At 42.1% G+C, this 6,626-nt stretch overlaps 1 protein-coding gene across 1 annotated transcript in view; it reads left to right on the top strand.

The window, feature by feature from the left end:
* MUC13 (mucin 13, cell surface associated) overlaps positions 1-344 on the top strand; it is a 28,120-nt gene extending 27,776 nt beyond the window's left edge. The window contains exon 13 of the mRNA XM_010834411.1: positions 163-344. The gene's annotated coding sequence lies outside the window, so the exon portion shown is untranslated. The remainder of the gene's footprint in view (positions 1-162) is intronic.
* Positions 345-6,626: the final 6,282 nt, after the last annotated feature.

Below are 6,626 nucleotides of genomic sequence, written 5' to 3'. Positions count from 1 at the left end.
AAAGATCAAATAAGCCAAAGTGCATAAAGAGCTATTTGAATAATATTATTCAAATAATATTTTAAAACAGTGTTAATCATTTATGAAACTGAATTTTTTTATGCATTTCTGTCGGAATACTTCTTTTCTAAGAGTTCCCCTCCCCTCTCTCATTTTGTCTAGAATTTTGTAAGAATTTGGATCCATCTACAGCCCCTCAACTCATATGAGCTTTTATTTTGAATGTTCAAAAGACTGATGGAGAAGGGAGCAGCCTTGAAGATCTAGCCTTTGGTACTTCTCTTCCATCCAACATCTAGCCTCTCCAAATGGAAGTTGTGACTATTTACAATGAATACAGCTTGTTTGCCAACCAAGTACCTATGAAATTAAATGCATATAGATACTGTGAGCATTTGCAAGATAGTTGATTTGCTCCAGTCAGGACAGTGGTTAGTTTTTCTTCCTGGTGGGGCAACAATAACAATTTCCTATCTAGAAGGAAGCTCCCTGGGATTATTCACTCCTGGAAGAGTCTAGAAGAATGTTGCTTGGAGTTGATACACTGCAGATAAATGGCCTAATTTTGGAAGACTCTTACACACCAGCTATGGAGGTCCCAGGCAATGGGAGGAGATACCATCCTTCAAGGTGCTCAGGTTCATCCTCTAGCAAGTTAAAACAGAGATGCTACTTCTGTTCTCAAATATAGGGATTTCATTTCCCTGCTGGGAGTTTGTGACCTGGCCTCACACCCAGGGGACAGAAAGAGACATGTCTCTTAGTTTTTGAGGAGCAGTTACTGGCAATGCAGGACCTTCTTAATGTCAACTAGAAGGCCTGGACTGGAAATGTCCCTCGAGCCTTGTGATACAGATTCCAGAGGTACTTCACCAAAGCATCAGCCTTCCCTCAGAGGCTCAGCAGCGGCCACCAACATACACACAGCCAAGAATGGGGGCAGTCACCTTGAGCACAGTCTTTCTTTAATGTTAACAGTATCCTTGCTTATGTCTAATGTCCTGTCTCCGTGCAAGTTATTTTTAATTATTATTTTTTTCTTGACTGTGAAATATAAAAGATAACAAATAAAATGTCTTTAATAGATGGTGTCCTTCCTTGTGTTTGGGACTTGGAGTGATGCAAATGGTGGTTAAGTTTCACTTTTAATAGCAAACCTGACATGTGGTAAACCGAATTGATTAACATCTGGTCATTAGGTGCAGTTGGATTACCCATGGTAATTTAAAAATAAAACATTTGGCTGCCCTGGGTCTTCATTGCGGTGCGTGGGCTTCTCTTGTGGAATGCAGGCTCTAGAGCACGTGGACTCAGTAGTTGTGCTGCACGGGCTTAGTTGCTCTGTGGTATGTGGGATTCAATTCCCCAACCAGTCGAACCTTCATCCCCTGCATTGGAAGGCAGATTCTTAATCACTGAACCACCAGAGAAGTCCCTACCCAAGGTAATTTTTTTTTATCATAGAGTAGACATTTCTGGCTTCTTCCCCTGCATATCCCACTACTCTTCCATTATGAAGTAACCAAGCATTTTGAATGAGACTGATCCAACCCCCCGACCCTCAGCTTCAAATGTAGGCCTTGGTTGGCCCAAGCCTTTCAGTGGAATCCCATGCCCCCTTGCCACAGTGATTGACTTAGTGAATGTCGATTGTATGGCCTAAGTGCATAAATTAGAATAAAGCTTAAATGTTGGTAGGAGACTTGTGGGAGGAGAGAGTTCTGGAGAGGGGTGTTGAGGTATGAGGCCTTGAAATGCTTCAGTTTTGCTGAACTGACACATAGAGGGAAAAACTCAGAGAATCATGGGAAAATGGAGCTGGTGCTCTGATCAGACCATACCTGAAGGCTTTAGATTTTACTTAGAGGCCAGTTTGAGTAATTATTTCTCTTTTTTCAGGTGAAAGCAGCCTTACTGATACAGCTTGTGTTTACTCTTGTGTTCTCAAGGCTAACTGGTAAACAGAATAAAAGAACCACACTCATGTGAGCTATTAATGCCCACAGTAAAGACATCTGTTATCAATCAATGAGTTTTGACTGACCACTGTAACTTGTCAAACTACCGTACAGTTGCGCTCATTTCACATACTAGCAAGGTAATGCTCAAAATCCTTTAAGCTAGGCTTCAACAGTACATGAAGAGAGAACTTCCAGATGTTCAAGCTGGATTTAGAAAAGGCAGAGGAACCAGAGATCAAATTGCCAACATCCTCTGGATCCTAGGAAAAAGCAAGAGAATTCCAGAAAAACATCTGCTTCATTGACTACACTAAAACCTTTGACTGTGTGGATCACAACAAATTGGGGAAAATTCTTAAAGAGATGGGAATACCAGACCATCTTACCTGCCTCCTGAGAAATCTGTATGCAGGTCAAGAAGCAACAGTTAGAACTGGACATGGAACAGCAGACTGGCTCAAAATTGGGAAAGTACATCAAGGCTGTATATTGTCACCCTGTTTATTTCACTTATATGCAGAATACATTATGCAAAATGCCGGGCTGGATGAATCAATAGAGGGAATCAAGATTGCCAGGAGAAATATCAACAACCTCAGATATGCAGATGATACCACCCTAATGGCAGTACTCGAAAAGGAACTACAGAACCTCTTGATGAAGGTGAAAGAGAAGAGTGAAAAATCTGGCTTAAAACTCAACATTCAACAAATGAAGATCATGGCATCCGTTCCCATCACGTCATGGTAAATAGATGGGGAAGAAATGAAAAAAGTGACAGACTTTATTTTCTTGGGCTCCAAAATTACTATGGACGGTGATTGCAGCCATGAAACTAAAAGATGCTTTCTATTTAGAAGAAAAACTATGACAAACCTAGACAGGATATTAAAAAGCAGAGACATCACTTTGCCAACAAAGGTGTGTATAGTCAAAACTATGGTTTTTCCAGTGAGAGTTGGACCATAAAGAAGGCTGAGCACCGAAGAGTTGATGTTTTTGAACTGTGGTGCTGGAGAAGACTCTTGAGAGTTCCTTGGACAGCAAGGGGATCAAACCAGTCAATTTTGAAGGAAATCAACCCTGAATATTCATTAGAAGCACTGATGCTGAAGCTGAAGCTCCGATACTTTGGCCACCCGATATGAAGAACCAACTCATTGGATATGACCCTGATGCTGGAAAAGATTGAGGGCAAGAGGAGAAGAGGGCAACAGAGGATGAGATGGTTGGATATCATCATCGACTCAATGGACATGAGTTTGAGCAAGCTCTGGGAGATAGTGAAGGACAGGGAAGCCTACTGTGCTGCAGTCCATTGAGCTGCTGAGAATCAGACACGACTTAGTGACTGAACAACTGTAACTTGTCATCACAGACTCTAGTTCTGACATGCATGTTACCTCCTTTACATTTGAAGAGGATTCTGGATTTAGTGCTAAAAAGTAGGCTATTTGAACTTCTTCTCTAAGAGTCTCACCTGTCTCATACCCCTCTTCACTACACTATGTCAGTTTCCATCACTTCTCAAAGGTCCTGGGCCATTCAAAACTCTGGGCTTCATGGAGCAGAGTACATTCATTCTTGGGAGACTTTCATTGCTATTGTGTGAATAAAAATAATGTTCTAAATATATATAATGTTCTAAATATATATAATAAATGTATAATGTTTATGAAAATGGCTCTTACCTCCAAAGTTGCTTTTGATTCTTATATAATATGCTGTAATTCATTTGCTTCTGCTCACTGGGCCTTCTGCAAAGGTCTTCTAACTGACTGTCCTGCAACACTAGAGGGTTGTCAGAATGAACTTTCTAAGATGTGAGTCTGATCATGGCACTTCCTTGCTTAGGGCTCTCAGGGGCTCTGCACTGAGAAAATGAAGCTCAGAGAATCCAGTCAGACTCCCTGTGGCTCCTTTCATCACTCCTGCTATGGCTCCAACAGCTCCATCTTTGCCACTCCTCCCCACCCCATGCCTCTCCCCCTCCCCAGCAATGTACTAACACTGGTACACCAGCTGCTCCCTAAACATGCCACCTCTTTCTGCCTCTACTTTTGGCCTATGCTGTGTCCTACGCTTGACACACCCCTTTCCTTCAACTGCCTAACATACACCTCCATCTGTCGAGAACAGCTAAACCACCATCTCCTCTGACCAACTTTCTCTAATCCTCCTCTTCTCTACACAGCCCTCTTAAGTAGCAGTATCACCTCCCTTGTGTCAGCTGAGACCTGGAACTCGCTTCCCCAGGAAAGAGGTCCTGCACTAGGTAAGTCTGTGTTTCTTTCTCACCCAGCACAATGCCTGGCATAGAATATCAAATAGTTATGAAACAGTATAAAGCAGGAGTCTCTCAGTTCAGCCTCGAAGAGTATGCTCATTATCTTGATGGTGGTGAAGGTTACACGGGTATTTGTTGTTGTTCAGTAGCTCAGTCATGGCCAAAGTATTGGAGCTTCAGCTTCAGTATCAGTCCTTCCAATGAATATTCAGGGTTGATTTCCTTTAGGACTGACTCATTTGATCTTCCACTCTCAAGAGTCTTCTCCAACACCACAGTTTAAAAGCATCAATTCTTCGGTGCTCAGCCTTCTTTATGGTCCAACTCTCACACCCATACATGGCTACTGGAAAAACCATAGCTTTGACTGTATGGATACACTGTCTAGGTTTGTCATAGCTTTTCTTCCAAGCAGCAAAGCTATGACAAACCTAGACAGTGTATTAAAAAGTAGTCCCATCCATACATGACTATTCATGGATATCAGTTCAGTTGGGTCACTCAGTCGCATCTGACTCTTTGCAACCCCATCAACTGCAGCACGGCAGGCCTCCCTGTCCATCACCAGCTCCTGGAGTTCCCTCAAACTCATGTCCATCAAGTCGGTGATGCCATCCAGCCATCTCATCCTCTGTTGTCCCCTTCTTATCCTGCTCCCAATCCCTCCCAGCATCAGAGTCTTTTCCAATGAGTCAACTCTTCACATGAGGTGGCCAAAGTATTGGAGTTTCAGCTTTAGCATCATTCCTTCCAAAGAGCACCCAGGACTGATCTCCTTTAGAATGGACTGGTTGGATCTCCTTGCAGTCCAAGGGACTCTCAAGAGTCTTCTCCAATAGCACAGTTCAAAAGCATCAATTCTTTGGCACTCAGCTTTCTTCACAGTCCAACTCTCACATCCATACATAACCACTGGAAAAACCATAGCCTTGACTAGATGGACCTTTGTTGGCAAAGTAATGTCTCTGCTTTTGAATATGCTATCTAGGTTGGTCATAACTTTCCTTCCAAGGAGTAAGCGTCTTTTAAGCAGTCAAAACCCAGATCACATCATTTTTCCATTCCTTCTCCAGAAATTCTAGAGATCAGGAGTTTTTTATGAACAAGAAATCTTCAGTGGGCTCTGAGCCTCTTTATGGAGAAGGGACTTACCATCCAGGTGGCTTCAACACCAAAACAGCTGGAAACTTAAATCTTTGGGGCAGTTTTACCCCTGAATTAATCACCAACCTCTTTTCCCTTCTTAAGTGAAAGTGAATTTGCTCAGTCGTATCCGACTCTTTGCGACTCCATGGACTGTAGCCTACCAGGCTCCTCCATCCATGGGATTCTCCAGGTGAGAGTACTGGAGTGAGTTGCCATTTCCAACCCCTGGGCAAATTACGTGGCCAGTAGGTGGTGCTGTCTCCTGTGGTTTGCAAAAAGCAACTTCGGGTGAGATAGTTCTTTTAAAAGCCTTGTTTGAAATTGCTCACTTTTAATGCAACAATTCTAAATAATTCCCCCTTGACTTTTTCTTGGTCTCTTCATTCCTTCCTCTTGTGCCAGGTAAACATGAATATTATCAGGTCACTCTTGTTACAATATTTGAGTAATTTTGACTGGATCATTAGAGATCATACATTGTTTCTAGTGGGCCTATAATACCTTGAGAATTGAAGTAATGTCAGTGTCATCTTAATGATGCATAAAATTTGCATCATTATCCAGATAATCAATGTTTTATTTAATGGCCTTCCAAAATAAAAAAAAAGGAGAAAAATCCATTTCCATTGAAAAATTCATCATTTTGTGTTAAAAAAGAAATGCCACGAGAGGGAGGTTTCTGTCTTTCATCAGCTTTCATGAGGTGAACAAGGTCTGGTTGGATTCCTGGGGCACAGTATGGGAATCTTCTCTTCAACCTCCAGGTTGTAACATGTACATACTTTTATTCAAAAATGAAGCTTGGGGCAAACCATCAAAAGTTTCATTATTCATGCAGTCTCAGTTAACATCTTCTGAGCCAACAATCACAACATGTGGTCTAACAAAAGAACTCTCCTGCTTCCAGATGACAGTCAGTTTGAAAAAACAATAAAAATAGTAAATATATTAGGGAGTATTTAATATATGCCAGGCACAATTCTTAAATTCTCACAACAACTGTGAAGTCATGCTGTTATTACCCTTGTTCACTAGTTGGGGAAATAGAGGCCAGAAACATGCCCAAAGCTGTACGGGTAGTAATTAGTGCTGTGTTAGCACTGCTGTGCTGTGTGTAGTCACTCAGTTGTGTCTGACTCTTTGCAACCCCATGGACTACATGGAGCCCGCCAGGCTCCTCTGTCCATGGGGATTCTCCAGGAGAGAATACTGGAATGGGTTGCCATGCCCTC

This window comes from Bison bison, unplaced genomic scaffold (assembly GCF_000754665.1).
Source record: "Bison bison bison isolate TAMUID 2011002044 unplaced genomic scaffold, Bison_UMD1.0 scf7180017864032, whole genome shotgun sequence".
NCBI lineage: Eukaryota > Metazoa > Chordata > Mammalia > Artiodactyla > Bovidae > Bison > Bison bison.
Note: the sequence above shows the minus strand (reverse complement) of the source record. Positions and strands in the feature narration are given on the sequence as shown.